General features: G+C 40.8%; 1 protein-coding gene across 3 annotated transcripts in view; it reads right to left on the bottom strand.

Annotated features, from left to right (window-relative positions):
• Positions 1 to 19,798, bottom strand: part of ZNF608 (zinc finger protein 608) — a 108,736-nt gene that overhangs the window by 40,029 nt on the left and 48,909 nt on the right. The window lies entirely within an intron of this gene.

Below are 19,798 nucleotides of genomic sequence, written 5' to 3'. Positions count from 1 at the left end.
AGGCTGATTTGGAGTTACGTGTTTGAGATAAACAAGTTTTATGGTGCCTTTCAACTCTACTGCTCTTTTTGTCTTTAAAGAGCATTTTTCTACAGGAAAACTCTAAAAACGTTCCCAATTCAAGTTCCCTTCAACAACCTTAAGGGCGAATATGACTATGGCAGATTATATAATGTCAGCAATACATACAATAATAACACATCTTTTCCATTTTAAAAAAAGCAATTTTAAACCTATTAATGTTTTTATACTTGCTACATCTATAATCCCATTTTATCAGATGAGAAAAATAAGTCCTAAGGAGTTTGCTGACTTGCTTAGAAGTCTCTTATCTCTACTAGAATATACTGCATGAGACTATAGCCATGCTTTACTCACAAATATCCTTAGTTGATCTGTTATTTAAGGAAAATTCATTCACTCAACCCAATTTTATGCTCCTTACGTGTGCTGGGCACTACAGGTGCTTGGAATACAGCAGTGAGCAAGATAGACTCCATCCACATACCAAGTGGGACAAAACACAGAATAACCAAACAAGCAGCTACAATTTTAGGTACTAAGTCCCTGAAGAAATAATGCAGTACGAGGGTTTAAGAAGTGACAGCAGAGAAGTTAAGTTTAGGGATGGGAGTCAAGGAACATTATTCTAGGGGAGTAAAATCTGAGCCCAAACCAGAAGGGCACTGAGAGCTGGCCATGCATAAGACCTGGGAAAAGAAGGCTTTGGGCAGAGAACAAAGGGAAGTAAGGCCCCTGGGAAGCAAGATGAGGCTACAGAAGACACCCAGAGTTCTTTCTATTTAACACAGCATCTCTGGGAATACATACTTGAAGAGCGGTGCATGTTTACGAAGGACCTAGTATGTTCTCAATTTTATGAGAAGTTGAAGAGAGGCCATCAGAGGCCTTTGGTGAGGTCACTAGAGACTCCTAACCAGAACACCTAGTGGCAAGTGCGAACAATAAATGCCCCATGAGTTCAGGAGAGGGAGGTGAAGAGAGCGCCCATAAATGAAGCAGGTATTTCTTGTTGGTTTTCTTTTCTTAACATTTGTCTTTCTGATCTTAAAATTCCATTTGACTCTTCAAGCTGCAGTTTTAACAAACATTAATGAAAGGCCTTTTGTAGCAACAAGGACTTTTATCTGGACCACTTTTAAGAGCACAGAAATAAAGCTACTGTTCTTTCATACTGTTGTGTAAATACAGGTCTTTCTTTGAAGTGTGTAATAAATGGTCATTTTATAATCTATAATACCTGGAATATTTTGTGGCATACCCTCTTAGCAAAACAAACCTTAAAAAAAAACACAAAACAGCATACTGTATAAAGTAGATTGGTTTGTTTTAAAACTGGTTTAGATACTAGGAGACATGTACAAGAAAGTTCACGTGGAGAACATTTGAAATAGCAAAAAACGAGCCACAATCCAAAAGTCCATGGGCACAGGAATGGATAAATAATAATGGTATATTCAAACAACTCGATACAGCAATGAAAATGAACTAGATCTTAACGTTGAATGAAAACAGTGCGCTGAAAAAGTGTACTGTACATGATCCCACTTATATCATGAAGAACAATGTATTAGCTAGAAATTCAGAGGATGAAGGAAGATGTAGGCATTAAAAACAAAATATTCAGAAAAGTGGTTTTTTACAGAGAAGCAGCAGCTGAATGGGATAAAGGAAGGGCCACCGGGGGTTTTCAAAAATTCCATGAGACCCTGATGCTGGGAAAGACTGAGGGCAGAAGGGGAAGGGGAGCAACAGAGAAAGACATGGCTGGACGGCATCACTGACTCAATGGACAGGAGTTCGAGCAAATTCCGGGAGATACTGAAGGACAGGGAAGCCTGGTGTGCTGCAGTCCATGGGGTTGCAAAGAGTCAGACATGTCTCAGCGACTGAACAACAATAAAACTACATTCTATTTCTTCATCTCAGTGGCAGGACATATGCTTTCATGTTGTTCTTTATACCTTACACATATATTTAAAACAGTATTTCCTATATATTTAACAAAACAAGTTTTTAAAACTGATTGAGCAAGGACTCAGATCATCTTTGCCCAAATGCAGCTCTGGCTTATTTCACATTTGTATATAAACGCCCTGTTGGAAGTGTTAAGTTTAATATCCTTTCCTGAGTTATTCAGTGTGTTGATGAGCATTGCCTGAAGAAAAGGAAAACACCAGAAAACGCACAGCAAATAGTGAGTGGAAGCAGTTTTCCCTGAAAAGCCGTGGGACACTGGGGCACCGTGACAACACAGGGCCGGTGTCCTGATCTACCCCAACCTGGCCCAGAGGCTGTGTGGTCCACCTCGGCGACAAGCGCTACCAAGGGGGCCTTCAACAGGAAACCAAGGATTAATCTCCCTGAGGCTCAGAGGCAAGAACTTCCAAAAAAGGGAAAAATCAAACTATTACATATCCATGCAAATCAAAATTCACAGGCTGGTGGCAGGCAGCCAACCCTACTATTTCAGGTCTGCTCGCCCATCTGCTTGGCCTGTTAACTGTCGGAAAATACAAGCAAATCGCTTCTTCTGCAACTAATTCTCAATAGGGCTCCTAAAAACCAGACTCCATGATGCAAGTTTAATAAGACAGAACAGCTTATTATGATCAATAAAGCACAGCCTTCCTGCAGTCCCGGAGCCAAAACTGGCTCCAATGCCTCTTCACTGGACACGGAGTATGAACGCCATCCCTCCCCAGCGTCGTGGAAGGCCTGGGGCCAGACAAGGCTCCCACACCAGGAAGCAGCTCTGTCCTGATTCTCCTCCACACAAGAACCCAAAGGCCTTCTCATCCTGCAGATTTTATTAGCCCCAATATAGGGTAATTAATTTACTGCAGCCTCTTAATTCATAAATGGATCAAATAAAGCCCCACATGGCTTTTGGCAGCTAACCCTTACTAAATTATGGTGACTAGAAGTTTGTTCAAATGCAGCCCATAAGTCCAACGCGTCCCCCTCAGCTTGTAAAGTTCAATTAGAGAGTTCTTAGCTCATTGTGTGCCTTCGAGCTTCAAAGAAGGCATTATTCACGCATTTTCCATGCCAAAAAAGGAAAGCTGGCAATGAAGCAATTCCTAGAATGTTGATCCCAGTGTTACCAGGAAATGTTAAAAACGTCAACTCTCAGTACCCAAATGCCTCCACTTTGGGACAAAATCTCAGTGAACTGTGAAAGACTAAAATTAATCAAATTAACTTCAGAAATCCACATAATAACGAAAGTTCTGACCAAGAGTGTACAAACATAACCACCCACTGGAGTTTCTTTTTCTATGGTCTCCTACTAAGTACCAGTGGTGTGTTCCTGTAAAAGCCTAAACAGGCTGAAGGCTTAACCAGGGGCCAGAAAGGACATCTTGAAAGTGCCACCCCTACCACAATGGGCTGTCACGTCAGTTCTAATGTTTGTATTTCCAACTGGGGGACAAAACCAGGGTGCAACCTGGTCAAGTTTGAATCTGACTCCGTTTGCTGATGCTGCACGGTGGTTGCCGGATGCGGGTGTTCTGGGACGCTGTCTACCTCAGGCAGGGCTGACAACAGCTCTACCCAGGAGAGCGGGCAACAACTTTCGCTCTGATGGTTCCCTTCCCAGCAGGTAAGTGACCGGACGCCAGCTGGCCTTCCCACGGGAGGTTCTGTGGTTGCCCTCAGATATGAAAACGGATTGGTGTGTTTTCCCAAGAGCACACCATTAACTCAGAAAAGTCCCAGGCAACAAATCTCCATGACTGTCTGCAAAAGAAGAATCTGGTGCTGCCAGCTCTGTAAACATCCAGCCTTTCCTATGGCCGAGCAGGAGACTTAGATGAAGGAGCAAGAAAACAATTCCACAGTGAGCTACTGCCATGGAGGCCAAGGCACTAAATCTTGAAGCTGAAAACAAATTTGCAGCTTTGTCTGCATCAAGCTGACCCTCTGAAAGGAGGCTTCTTTTCACTTCAGTATTACAAACTATGCTCCTCGAAGATAACACTTTTAAGGATATAAAAATGTGTCCTGCAGCTTACCTCCTGTCACCTTATTGACTGGACCAGCAGAACCGTGCAAAAACCCACACAAGATTTCTCTGAGAGTCAACATGGGCTTGAGCCACAGGGAGAGGGGACAAGGGACAAGGGGTGGTTTTAAAGTCATGGGCTACTCTTCTCAATACTCGGTAATGGCTTATATGGGAAAAGGATCTAAAAAAAGAGTAGATATATAGACATGTATAACTTATACACTTTGCTGTACACTCGAAACTAACACATCGTCATAAGTCAACTATACTCTAATAAAAATTATAAATACATTCTAAAAAATAAAAATAAAGCAATAGACTGACGTAACCTCCTTTCTTTTCACCATGCGTTCATTCAGATAACACTTATTTACTGGTTGCTTGCCCATGTGCTGGGAACTAGGGACATATGCACAAACCAGACAGACCGAAAACCTCCTCACAGTAAAATACTGAGGTAATATTTACAATCAACTTTTACAGTCTTTGTACTCAGTAACGAAGATAAGTATCCTTCATCACACAAAAGTAGGTGGACTAAAGGGAAAAGCTCCTTTCTAGGCTAAGAAGCGGAGAAGGCAATGGCAGCCCACTCCAGTACTCTTGCCTGGAAAATCCCATGGATGGAGGAGCCTGGTAGGCTGCAATCCATGGGGTCGCGAAGAGTTGAACACGACTGAGCGACTTCACTTTCACTTTTCACTTTCATGCACTGGAGAAGGAAATGGCAACCCACTCCAGTGTTCTTGCCTCGAGAATCCCAGGGACGGGGGAGCCTGTTGGGCTGCTGTCTATGGGGTTGCACGGAGTCGGACACAACTGAAGGGACTTAGCAGCAGCAGCAGCAGTCAAGTGAGCATAGTGCTTCCAGAGACCCCTGGGGCGTGGTTCTACCACAGGACATGGCCATGGGACCTTGACTTTCATGGGGTGTCTTCAACACAGCTGTTCTTTGTAGAAGGACACGCTTATGAGGCCTGTCTCAACTTCAGAGTCTTAGAGGTGCAGATGTTAAAGGGTTAGGCAAAACCAGGGGAATAATAGTTTTGCTACAAACACATGAAAGGAATTTCTGGTTTTTCAGAACAGAGTTCTGAAAGAACAGAGTTCAAGCCCAAAATAATGATCCAGCCAGGACCCACAGGGAAGCGGAAAGAGCTGGGGTTAGGGGAGAATCTGTTCATTCCAAAAGCTACTGAATTTCTTTTGTTTAGATAACAAACAGCAAAACAAAAAAGACGGTTTGTTGTTTCATTTATATGCCACTGTTTTAGTTTTTCAAACTTCGAATCTATCTGAAAACCAAGCATAATTAAAGCCCAGTTTGGGGGGAAAAAATAGGCCAAGTAAGCCATGACAATAACAAATTAAATGACGTGATCTCTCTATAAAAGTGATCATTATGATGGCAGAATACAAATCAATTGAAATTATCTCAGTTTCAGACCACAAAATAAATGGCAGCTGCCAAGAAACTCAATAAAGGAACTTAAGGCTCTTTAAGAGTTTTCTCATCTGTATAATGGAGCTGATATTGTAGTTACTATTTAAAACAACAAAAACAAAAACAGGAAGATGAGATTTTTTTTTATACAATGAAGAGTGAAACCGTCACCCATTTTCCCCTGAACTGGGCACCCCAAAAGCTGGTAGCCAAAAAAATCAGGGAAGGCTTTTTTTGGGGAAACTGATCAAATCAAGAGAAAAGGCAGCTGGGGAGTCCCGTAGAGAAACGATATACCCAGGTCTCCCCACACCATCACAAAGGTACCCCCGAGCACGTGAAACTTCAAACCAGCTTCTCAGTGTATCATTCAGACGCTGTCAGCCAAGAAACATCAGGCACCCGAGAAAAATCTCCAACACCAAAGAAAGAGGCCAAAACAAACACAAACAAAAAATGGAAATTAAATTAGAAACAACGCTAAGAGAAAAAGAGAAAAAAAAAAGAGAGGGAAAGGGTTATTACTATCTTTAAGGAAAATGAATAGACAGACACTGCATTCATGAAATTAGAATAAGAGACTTTAAAATAAACAATTCCAGTAACAAAAAGAGATTTTAGAAATGAAAATTATAAGAGAACAGATTTCTTCTTCAATGAAAAAACTGAAAGATAAAGTTGATAAAATCTCCCCAAATCAGAAAACATATAAAAGCCTATTAAGCCAGAGATCTGAAAAAGGAGAGAAAAGATCAGAAAAGTAGAAGATTGACATAGGAGGTTCAAACTGTAAATAAAGGAGCTCCAGAAACAGAGAGCATAGAAACAGATTTTACATCCTCTCCAAAGAAATAAATCTACAAAACTTTCAACCCTACAGGGCCTGAGTTTCCAATGACAGGATCAAGTCCAGCACAACACACAGAAGGGTGTCACGGAGAAATGTCAGAATGCTGGGGACAAGGAGAAGATGAAGGCTTGGAACATGGGAAAACAAACAGGTGTCACGCAGAAGGACTCAAATATGGATGACATGGAACATGTCAAAGACAACACTCAAAGTGATGGAGCCACATCTTAACAGTCTGGAGAGAAAATTATTCTAACCAATTCTTCATCGAACCACTATATCAATCAGGTGAGGGAGAAGGAAAACATGCCCAAACATCAAGATTGCAAAAATGTTAATTCCCACGAACCCTCTCTTAGGAAGCTATTGGGACATGCGCTTCTCCAAAATGAAGGGACAAAAACAAGAGAAAAGGGTACAAAGACCCAGGAAACAGACTGTTTAACACAAGAGGTAAATGGAATGAATCTGCAGGATGTACAAGAGAAAGCTCTGACTTTCATACCTCTGCATAAGGTGTGAGCTATCGATCCAGATTGGAGCACAGAAGACTCTATACAGAGACTACTCCGAAAGATAAAACATCTAGAAATGCTTGCTGTACGTCAACAAACTGAGAAGCAGTTCATAATTCTGGCATGATAGTTTGTGACGCATTAGTGAAGGGCACATAGAACATTAAACAAACAAAAAATAAGATAATTATTACCCCAGGGAGAAAACTGGATAAGCAAAGAGAGAGAGTCATAGTACATGGCTGTGTTCTGATTAACATATACATAGCCATGATAACATTAACCCTGCCTACTGACCTAACCCAAAATTACTGTGGAGGGCAACTCCAAAAACTCTTGAGCGCTCTACATCAATACATTTTCAAGAATCTGCTAAACAGATAGGTATTAGAGCCATTGCAGCTAAGAGAATAAAGGAGAATTTTTAATAAAAATATTACAAATGTTTCTTGATTTAGGCGACTGAGCCTTCCAGAAAATCTTAATAAGCACAGTATGTTGTACGAAGTATAAGATATTCCTTCTATTTAGTTATCTTGGGGGATTAAAAAGGCACACAGCATCTCAACACGCATTTTTTCAGTCAGGTACTCTCACTCAAAATACTTTTCACTATTCAAGTAACCAAAATACAAAAAGAAGTTCACGTGCATCAGAAAAGGTTTTGAAAACTGACCCTCTTTGGGGTTCTAACTAATCACATTATGCTTACCAATAGGCCTGGCACTTCTGCTATTCCTTGTCACTTTTCATTCATAATCAGAATGAAATAAACAGGGCAATGACATCAAACACGGAACCATAACAAGTTGAAGCCGCCATAATTTGCGGAGGGAATAAACAACACAAATTTCAGCTCCCGGACAACTCCCTAATATTCCTTTTTAAACACCAGGCTTCTCGTTCTACTTTCCAAATACCCAAAGGTTTACAGTGAGTAAATATACCCAAGATGAAGGTGGCCACCGCTTGGGTGAAAAAGCCTGATCACAAGTGGTCAGGGTGGCAGTCAAATGTGAAGAAAGCCGGGCTTATCAATGAGCCAGAACCCAGACCCCAAGATTTTGAATAAGCTAAATGACTCCTCGGAGGAGGAACCCATATGGTCCAGTCCACATCCTTCTGAAACCTTACATTCCTCCCACGCCATCACTGAAGCTACTGGAACTCTGGCCCTTTATTCTCCTTTTGACCCTGCCTTGATTTCCACCACAGTCGTAACTTTGCAGACTCCATCTTCCTCATTTTGAGAATATGAGGATAATGATGCTAATCATAGCTTCAACTACTTAATGGTCACATTCACTATAAGTCATGCTTTGTTTCCATCCTTGGAAACGTGCTACTACAAGAAAAATGCAAGGTAGGCTGCATGATATTTAAGCAAGTACTTAATTCAAAAGCCATATATAAAGTCGGAGAAGACTCTTAGGAGTCCCTTGGACTGCAAGGAGATCAAACCAGTCCATCCTAAAGGAAATCAGTCCTTAATACTCATTGGAAGGACTGATGCTGAAAATGAAACTCCAATACTTTGGCCACCTGATGCAAAGAACTGACTCCTTGGAAAAGAACCAGATGGGAAAGATTGAAGGCAGGAGGAAAAGGGAACGACAGAGGATGAGATGGTTGGATGGAATCACCGATTTGATGGACATGAGTTTGAATAAGCTCCAGGAGTTGGTGATGAACAGGGAAGCCTGGCGTGCTGCAGTCCATGGGGTCACAGAGTCGAACACGACTGAGCGACTGAACTGACTGATATATAAAGTAAGATGTCCTAAAGGGTATACACTTCAGAGATTCTCCAGTAACTGGCTGAGGGTCTGAGGTTAACAGTCGCCTTCTGAATCACTGAAGATAAATGTGCAGTCTATATAATTTCAACTGGCTCACTGCATTTTGCTTCTTTGAAAACTAATCGCCACCCCCGCCAACCAACTCCGTTCCTCTAATCCCCTAATTGGGTCATTTGTTCCACTACCAACTCAAAACATAACATTTTTTAGAACTCTCACTGCATGTATAATGCCTTTTAGTCACCCTACCAACCAGAGGTCTCAGCGAAGAAATGAGAACATGGCACGAATGCTTTTGCAAAGAAGACTGTCACAGCTCCGGGTTATGGCCTCCCAACCTGTCTGTCTGCCCTTGAGTATTCAAAGACTTCTTGAACTTTAAAGCACTTTTTGCATGCTTGTTTATTGCAGTCACCCTGGTTCCAGATTCAGAGAGAGCCCAGTTGATGCCACTGATCTCAATGCTGCTTCATCTGCTCTTACAGCATTCACCCTGTACAGGTTTGTCTTAACTAGAAAGCTTTTCATATTCTAAAGAACTACAGGGTCTTCTTCTGAAGCTGTAGAAAGTGGTGGAAAGCAGTCTTCCCTGGCTCTGTTCAAACAAGTCGGTCTCTGCTGCTACTCAGGAGAAATAAGACACATTCAGTGTTCTCCGCTGTCGGCTTGTGACTTCCTTCAAAAGTTGCCTGTCAATGTGGATATCAAGAAGACATCGACATGACAACATACAAACGGTGCAGATGTACAAGTGAGCCCCTGAAGGGCTGGCAGAACAGGCTGCCCACTGAGCCAGAAGAACATGTGGTACCGCCTCTGATGCACCGCAAGTGCTGGGCCTTTTTTTTTTTTTTCCTTGTTAAGAAATATGGAGTTGAAAATGACATTTGGGGGTATTTTTGTAAAAATATTTGGTGAATATTAAATTCTTTAAAAACATTTCCCGCTATAAGCCGAACTGAGTTCCCACATTTCAGTCAAAACCTCAAACTGACAAGCACATGTTTATTTTCCTTTTAGCATATTTTTAAAATAATTGGTTATATTCATACAGACACACATCAACAAACACAGACATAAAACTAGGCAAGGCTGATCATTTTAGGTAAGACTCTCTGGAAATCCAGAAAGAACCTACAGTCACTTTATTTAGACTGGACCCCAGGTTCTTTAGAAGTGTAATAGGACTAATTATAGGAGTTTTCCACATAAATGAGATGCTAATTACATGTTGGCAGAGCAGTGTAAAGTTCCCTGGGCAAAAGTGTTTAATTGTTCAGGCTTGCCAAACATGTCATGTGTCATGTAGAGGAAAGAGCCATACTTCTTACACCTGAGGACTGCAAATACTACGAAAGTGTCTCAAAAATATATCTGAGTCAGAAGGCATCATTAGGAAATGTATATATATGTATACACATATATAGGTATATATATATATATATATATATATAGGTGTGGTAAGTATGTAATTACTCAATTTACAACCCAGTTATAAGCAATTATCAAATAAGCAATAAGGGTCTTGCCTACCTCGCATCACTTTTTATCCTCCCTCGCCTTGGGTCTCCCCATTGTTACATCAGACTTTGCTGGATACTCTGTAATTGTGCCCATGAGCTTAATTCTCCCAACTCTGCTGAGAAAGGCTTTTTTTGCAACCTAATTCCTAATTCCTTCTCCCTACAGCTTATTTTGCTTTTGCCTGGGAAATATTAACCAAACTTATCTGAGAAAAGAAGGCCTGGGTACGTATGGGAATGCTTTGGTAGATATTACTTTTAAAAACTATCTCAATAGTTCTTCCTCCTGCAGCCTCGATACACAGAGGTGGCCAAGGGAAGAGGCCATGGGAGGAAATAGATGCCTGGAGATAGAGGGCAGGGCAGAGTCAGGGTGTGCCACAGAGAAATCCACAAACTGCTGGGATACAACATAAGACAAATGATAATATGTTACCAACAAACCATGCAGTGCAAAGCTTTCTCTATAAAGACCTTATCCTTTGTCGATCTTTATTCTGAAGGAGCAGAACCCAAAAGAAAGATGTTTGCAGAGACAGAAACACGAGTGATTTCAATTCCTCCCAGTTCAGAATGGATGCTTGACAGACTAATTTTCTCCCCTGGGTGTTTGAATTCCTCAGATCTAAAAGTCTCTTTAACTTCTTTCACTGGGGGGAAAAAAAGCTGTAAAATGTCATACTAGACATAAGCAGGAGTGAAATCTACACTACATCCAGAGCAAAGCCCGCCACCAGGCAGAGCCTCAGCTGCAAGCTCTCTTGGGAACACCACTTCACTTGCACACCTGCCTTCTCAGGCTGGACCATTTCAATATTTACTACATGAAGAAGGTCCTATTCCCTCTTCTGTCTAGGACAGGACCCTGGATATTGGCACTGCAAGCTACGCATTTTACTTAAAATCTCATGCCATCAAAATGTCACTGAGCCCAAAGTTGGGACAGGTAACCAAGGAGGGGATCCACTGGGCTGTGAACCAGTACCACCTGTTGGGAAAGTGGTTAAACAGTTACTATCTGCTAGTGTATCAAAAATGCCCGTGTGCTCTGACTCAGCAATTCTCCTTGAAAACTGCTGCTAGCCCAATAACTGCAAATCCACAAAACAATACAAAAACTTCATGCACAAAGATGACAATTATCTAAGGAGTTGAAGGCAGTGTAAATAGTTACCATGCGAGAAATTTAGACATTTCATGTTCATTCCAAATAATATTTGGAAAGAAATCAATAAACTGAAGTCTTGTCTGAACAATGAGATCATAGATGACTTTTTCGTCTGTATTTTTTCTCCCCCAAATGTCTCAAAATGTATTTCTTTTAAAATAATAAAAAAATCAACACCATATTGAAGATATAAATGACTGAAGGGAAGAAGCACGCCAAATAGTTTGTTTCTCCTTTTTTGTGGAGATTAGTCTAATAATAGCAAAGCTGGAAGCTGAAATATTGTCAGATTTTATAACAGCTTTAAAAAGTCAGTAACCAACTAGATTTCTAGAACTTTATTTTCCAGATTGTGTAGGCCAAACTTAATTTAAAAGTAACATATTCCTGAGTAGAAAGCGACACTATTCAAACTTAAACAGGTATCAAGACCAGATCACTTTGTTCTGTGAATTTATTCAACATTCAACAAATATGTATGGTGTATTACTCCGTGCCAGGCGCTGGGGACCCAACAGTGAACAAAACAGATGGGGTTTGTGCACGAAGGAAGCTTATGGCAGAGCGGGGCTGAAAGGGATGGTTTGTATACGGCAACCCAGCTAAGGCTGATTCAATGACTCCTGCCAAGATGAGATGCTAGACCTACAGAGAAATCTCCTACCCCTCCATGCTTAAAAATAAAAACTCCAGCTATTATTATCAAATTTAATCCTTCTCTCCAAAGAGAGGTTTGTAAGATACACAGGAACTTTGGGCAGTGACAGAAATCCAGAACACCTAGGAGGAGGTTTGAAGAGGCAAGGGCTCAAACTCCGACCGCTGTGGGTTCAAATTCCCTCGCCACGTGAATCCCTTTCTAAGTCTCCTCTTTTAAAATATAATGAGGGAAGTCACTTTGGATTTTGTCCTGAGCACTGAAGGCAATCACTGGGAAAGCATGCCCAGGATGATGTTTGGCACAGAAAAAGTGCTCAACAAAAAAGCCTTCCTCTTCTCCATGAAACAGACATATTTACACATTAAAGACAACAAAAAATCAGGTAAGGACAAAGAAGTAAAAGTCAGTAAAATGAGGGACTGGGGCAAGTGGGAGTGACTGCTAATGGGCATGGGGTTTCTTGGAGAGTAATGAATATATTCTAGAATTAATTGTGATAGCTGCACAACACTGCATACACTACAAAACCACTAAGTTGTACACTTTAAATGGATGGATTGTACATTATGTGAATTATATCTCAATGAAACTGTTTTAAATGTATTTTTTAAACGTCAATGGAACCTTTTAACACATATGCCCAGATGGGCCAACAGCTATTCTATGCAACCCATGAGACTGAGTGAATTTTGTAATTAGAAAATAATATCGTCAGTTCCAAGCCACTATAATATTAAGACTCACATTTTCTTACCATCTCCTCCACAGGGAAAAGACACACAAGCATACTGGATAATACCACACACACAACTCTTGAAAGACAACTTCTTAAATCTTTTACTGTATATACCTCAGTCCTAAGAAAAGTCCAGTTTAAAATATTTTACATTCTGTATTCACATATAAGACTAAATTTTACATTGTGTACATATACACAATGGAGTATTACTCAGCCATTAAAAAGAATACATTTGAATCAGTTCTAATGAGGTGGATGAACCTGGAGCCTATTATACAGAGTGAAGTAAGCCAGAAGGAAAAACACCAATACAGTATACTAACGCATATATATGGAATTTAGAAAGATGGTAACGATAAAAAAAAAATAAATTAAAAAAAATAAAATATTTTACATTCTGTATTCACATATAAGACTAAATTTAGATACAATATCAACCAATCAAAAGGGGAAACAAAATGCCTTCAATACACAGTGAGTTTGAAACTTACCACTTCATTACTTAACACCTAATGTCACCACCAAAATACATATTAAAATAACACAAAAGAACAAATGTTTGGTCCAAAGACATTATGTTAAATCTTATCGAATAGCCGCTTACTTTTCACATTGACAAGAGGTGAACCGACTGTGTTACGGTTTTCCAGCAACACACAATCACTCATCATATCCAAATTTTCTCATTCTATCATCAAGAAAGCATTAAACAGATCCAAGAGAGCATAAAGCAAAAAACCCAGGAAAATGCCCCAGACAAGGCTTCCCTGCTCCCATCCTTACTCCCTCCTTCTGTCAGCACGTCTTTACTGAGTACCTACCGTGAAGACCTCGTCTCCATCTTTACCTTCTGTATTTTTCTGAAAACATTAGTTTTAGTAATCTTTTAAAAAAAATGTGATATGAGCTTTGTAGTTGTTTATAATATACCCCATCGAACAATTTCACTTTATTAAAAATTCTTTCGCCACTGTAAACAGAATAATCAGAGAAAATAAAGATGGCATATGTTTCAGAAAGGGTTTCCCCAGGTGGCTCAGCAATAGAGTCTGCATGCCAAGCAGGAGATGCAGGTTTGATCCCTGGGTTGGGAAAATCCCCTGGAGAAGGAAATGGCAACCCACTCCAGGAATCTTGCCTGGGAAATCCCATGGTCATAACCTGGCAGGCTACAGTCCATGGCGTTGCAAAGAGTCAAACATGACTTAGCAACTAAACCACCACCATCATGATAAAGCAAACATACGGATCTGATTTTCTATTTGGGTTGCTTTTTGCATGTGAAAATGAGCAGCACTTGTACATTTTGGAAAGTGCATCCTTTGAGCTGCTCTACCACCAATGGTGATGTATCTTAAGAGACAATCCACATTGTAATCGGCAACCCCTACAGGGAGATGGCCCGGGAAGGTGAGGGTGTAAGTGGAAGCAACTAGTAGGCCTTTCAGCCCTCTGAGAAGTTTATGCTGAGGATCACATTTGAACCCTTTTTCTCATTTATGATTAAACAACTGTGCTCACCTACCAAACTCACACCCTGGGAGCTGTTTTATCTCCACTGAGTATGGTACTGACAGGGAGCATGGCCCATCAGCCATCTTAAAGTTCCCCCTCAGCTATAATCATTAACTGATATGGCAGGTAATGAAATGCAGAAGTGAAAGTGGGCATCTTACTCCGCTTGTGAGTCAAAACTGAATTTATAAAATCACTGGGAACTATCTCAAGAAATAGTAATGTTTCAATCATTAAAAGTACTAGACCAACTCTGTGTTCAATTACTAAAAATACAAAGCAAGCTTGGATTAATACTGAATCTCATGAGTCAAAATTTAAAAAGAAATGTTCTCTTTTCAAAAAGGTTGGTAAGTAAATACTGCAGAATACAAATAACAATAGCAAACATCAGTGCCATCGTCAATTATGTGGGGTCACCTGCTTTTTAATAAATTAGATGGGACGGGGAGGGAGGTGGGAGCGGGGGTTCAGGATGGGGAACACATGTACACCCATGGTGGATTCATGTCAATGTATGGCAAAACCAATACAATATTGTAAAGTAAAAAAAAATAATTAGTTAAAAAAAAAAAGAATTTCAAAGGAAAAAAAAATTAGCTTGAGATCCCCTCCCTTGCACATAAAAACACTATGTTTTTTGTGACTTGGGAGATGCAAAAAAAGCAGAAGAATTTAAGAACATCTCTGATGGTTTAAAAGAGAATCATTTACTTCTCTGATTAAAACATTAATTCCCAAGATCACTTTTCTTTCTTCAGAAAACACACCGAACATCAGGTGAAGGACCTGATATAAACAAGCATTCTTCCTCTCACACTGGGTGTTTTCTCATAAAAGAAGAAAAAGTGAAGTTGCTCAGCCGTGTCCGACTCTTTGCAACCCTATGGACTGTAGCCCACCAGGCTCCTCCGTCCACGGAATTTTCCAGGCAAGAGTACTGGAGTGGGTTGCCATTTCCTTCTCCAGGGGATCCTCCCAACCCAGGGACTGAACCCAGGTCTCCCGCAGACGCTTTACCATCTGAGCCACCAGGAAAGTCTCTTTTCTCATAAGTCATAATTTTTATTCCTATTATCCCTTCTGAAAACTCCCAATGTTTTCCGAGCACAATCTTTCATTTGCTACTTTTATCAACTTTCCTTAATACTCTGGGTTTCTGAACTATTTCAGAAATAACTCAGCAGACCACACAGAAATGAAGTCACAGTATCTGGCTTACTGGAGAAAGAAACTAAGGTCTGCCTCACTGTATTAATGACTTAGGATGAGTGATACACCAGCTAATTGTTCATTAAGCCCCTCAAAACCTCTGTGGGGTTCATGTTCAGGATCAAAGCTGGGCCCTCTTTCTCATTAGCACAGTCATTAAAAAGCTATGCTCACCGGTCACACTACAGCATTTTGATAGACATTATCCACCCTGTGAGGTACACGGGGCAGGTGTTTCTGTACATTTCGTACCTGAGAAAATGAGGCAATGAAACATGTGACTTCCTTAAAGGGAAAAAGTCAAGCAGCGTGCAAAGGACCAGGACATCCCCTCTTTCCCCTGAGATGATGGTTCTCATAATTGTTTACACATTAGAAACCCCTGGAGAGAGGTGGAAAAAAAAAACAGTGGCAGGTCACCAAATTGCCAGCCCAGACTAAGGAGACACCAGGGCATCAGTGTGGTTTAAAAGCTCTCCAGGTGATTCACAGGCACAAAGTTGAGAACCACTCATCTACAACCTACAGATGTTTAAAAGGCCTTCACTGACAAATAACCAGTTTGCTTTCTCTCACTTCCTTTTCTTCAGGACAGAATGGCAGAGCCATGGTAAACGACAGTCATAACAATGAACAGTGGATCCAGCTGAACCAAGTATGTTCTCAGAGAGGGGAAAAAAAAAACAATAAGAAACAGGATTCTATAAGAATCAAAAAGAAAATACAGTCTCGAAATCTAAAAAAACCAACCTCAACACACAAGTACTTATACAAAATGCTGTACACACCATGTTTTCTTTGCCCTCCCCCCCCCAAAAAGAGCAAATTTTCAAACAAATAACTATACATGGGCATGTGTGTCCCAAATGTCAGGAATGAAATGCTAAGGAAATTCTTCCTAACATCTGCGAGTGATTTTGTACAATACGTCATTGCTCCTATGCATTCACCTTAAAGAAGAAAGATCAGAGTAGAGTAACTATACATCCAAATGCAGTAATAATTTTTCTCTCCTATTAAGCATGATCTGAAACCCACTAATTATTTCCAGAGGGAACTCCTCTCCTAACACTTTATTCCTGAGTAGAGTTTTTGGCAGTAACACAAGCGGGAAAATCTATGATTAAAAGAACCCTCCTCAAATGAAGAATTCCAAGCATAAGAAACCATAAGGTACCTAGTGGGGACGTCATATTTCAGCTCTGCTGCTCCTACCATCTTCCAATGAAATCACAGGAACACTTGATATTCCCCCAAAGACTGCAAATGGGGCCTTTTAAAATGTCTAGGATCTTAGAACAAGCACATACAAACTTCACACATGGGTGAATGCACATAAATTGGGTTTGTGAAAAGCACTATCAGTGATACAATATCTTCAAAATGAAAACACCAAGGAAGAGATTTTATTCAACTCAATCTAGAGCATTAGTCAAAGGCAACTGACAGTTTTACAAGTGCCCGGCCTGAAGCTCTTTGTGAGTGAAACCTAGTACTAGAAAAAACGAGGCTCACTTTCCCTTCACTTCTCCCCAAATCCATCTCTTTTAGCTCTGTCAAATAACTGGCTCCAAATGTGTTTGTTCCGCTTCTCTCTTTGTTTTTCCCCAAAGGGAAAAGTTAATGGTCAAGTGGGTTTAATTTTTAAATTGGTACAAGAGTTTTAAACACACTGTACCAAAAAAAAAAAAAAAAAACCCAAAAAAAGTGCAAATGGAATGCTCTTGAAAATAGTTACACATTAAACACACATCTTATGACCCAGGCCTCGACTAAGGCAAGTTACGTTCTATGGAGGTCAGAAGTTTCGTTTATTCAGCAAGAATAACTCTATTAACAGCTCCATCTCCTCCTTGTCATCACAGTAAACATCCACACATTCCAAATCCTGGAAAATGTGAGGCAATTCAGAGGAACTGTGGAAGACTCCACTACTCTGCCATCTGAAGGAAGTCACCCACGGGGATTCAGGGATCACAGAGGATCAGGGAAGGCACACTGGACTCAGGAGACGGATTTTCAAAGAACAGCAAGGAACTGGGGAGGCTTTATTCCTATCACTTCTAAATAATAATGATGATGAAAGCCCTTTAAACGTATGCCCAGAGCATCAGAATTTCCAATCAACACATATACTATTATTTTCAAACACAGATCTTCTTTTTTCTAAATAATCCCATCTTTTACTAAAGTGAAAGTGAAGTCACTCAGTCATGTCTGACTCTTTGCTACCCCATGGACTGTAGCCACCAGGCTTCTCCGTCCATGGGATCTTCCAGGCAAGAACACCGGAGGCACTGGTGTGGGTTGCCATTTCCTTCCCCAGGGGATCTTCCCGACTCAGGGATCAAACCCAGCTCTCCTGCATTGCAGGCAGCCGCTTTACCCTCTGAGCCACCAGGGAAGCCCATCTTTTACTGAAGGCCAAGGTTCAAAGTAAAAAAATCAGCAGACTCCTAAGCAAAGTGAGAAAAAACAAAACAAAACCAAACCCTAAACTTAGAGCTGTTTTAGAACCACAAAAACCTTCTGGATTTTTTAATTTAATTTTACAGCATCTACCATGCAGGAAGGTCACATTGCAGGAACCTGTCCTATCCCACACTGAAATAAATAGAATCATGACGCAGTATAAACAGACAGGCGCTAAGTCACAGCTAGGAAAATGGAAGGCAGTGCTTCACCCTAAAGAGTTGGTTATCCAAGTACAAGACAATCTGACTTTCAACTTGATGTAAATTAATCCTTACTCTTTTTAAATCATCTTATACCTGAAAATCAGCACCTCCACTAATTAATCTTCATAATGTCTTGAAGTCTTTTCTACGTTTTCTCATGGAGATGCCAGTCTGAAGCCCTTATCCATCACTTCTGCTCTAGGAAAAAAAATCTAAAGGAAGATGAACCGTGCACAACCCAGAGGCAATGAAGGAGAAGCCAGCTCCCCACGTGGAGCCCCTGCACTGGGCGGGTTCTGAACGACAAGCAACACGACAGAGGTTTAATTCCAGCTCCTCTGACACCTTCCTCCCGGTGTGGTTGTGCAGTACTGATTTAAGTGGCTTTCCAGTTTAAGAGGGAGAAGGCGCAAAACCTCCCACGTTTCTAAAACCAAGAGTAAATGTTAACTGTCAGGTCTATTTGAGCAAATAAGAGAGTTCTCCGGATCTGCTGCTTTCATTCTTCTCATGGCTGCTTCCTATAGAATTCAATCTTAATTTTTCCTTACTGATGCTATCTACCAAATTTTCTATCTAATGATGAAATCCATCCTACAAGAAGAGTAAATTCAAGATAGTATGTAGAATTCAAAGATTTTCCTTAGAAGTTTTGTTTTTCCGTCTTGAAACAGCCTATTTTTTGCCTTCTCGCAGTTATGCTTACACCTGTCGCCTGATTTTCAGTCATTTTTACTCTCATTCCCTAGTTTGTCACCATTCTTAACTATTTTCTCCCAACCATTTCTTTCCCAACAATCACCCCCAATATATTGTCCTTTCCCATCCATTCAGCCTCTTCAGCACATATTTTATTTCTTCTCCTTTGAGTTTCAGCCCCCAGTTCTCCCCCTTGATACAGAGGAATCTATTGATTTTGCATCTCAGGTCCTTCTTGTTACCTTTATCCTTGCTCTGAACTCCTCTCCTAAAAGACAATGATACTGATAAGGGTCATCTCCTCACTCTTGACCAATCTAGCTCAGAGGAAAAACGCTTCCCCTCTGTTCTTCACTTTCCTTTGGTCCCCGGGTGTACCCTGGAGCGTGCTTCTTCCCCATGGCAGGAAGCACTCCGAAATGCAGCAGTGGAGCTCTCTCCTTCATATTTAGTTTGTATTAATTATCTACTGTGCTCTGTCAAGGACACTGGCCATATGAAACATGCTATACTTGATGATCTTGTACTATGAGATGTGGCCAACCATGTCTGGATCCACTGTCCGTTATGACACACATCTGATGTGCATTTCCAATAGGAATGAGAGATTCACCCAATCTATTTATTTCTCTTGCACCTTGGGTCTCATGACTAATAGACAGCACTTGCCAGACGGCCTGCTGAATTAGGGCACCAGGAAGGTGCTGCGTCTCCAGCCACAGAAAAGAACTGACTGACTCAACTGGAGCTTACACCTTGGACCTTGGCTTCATTAACTCTGAGCAACAACTGGCCACCGTCAAATCACAGCAATGGCCCTTGCTAAATGTAGGAACACTGGCTCAACTCAGAAGGTAAATATAAGCCTCAACAACACAGAAACAACCACCTCAAGACAGATCAGTTGGCAAACCAACAACAAAACGAACTTGAGATCTATTGCCCATTCTAATTTTCATGAT

Source organism: Bos mutus, chromosome 7, assembly GCF_027580195.1.
Source record: "Bos mutus isolate GX-2022 chromosome 7, NWIPB_WYAK_1.1, whole genome shotgun sequence".
NCBI classification, from domain to species: domain Eukaryota; kingdom Metazoa; phylum Chordata; class Mammalia; order Artiodactyla; family Bovidae; genus Bos; species Bos mutus.
This window is presented reverse-complemented; position numbering and strand designations above follow the sequence as displayed.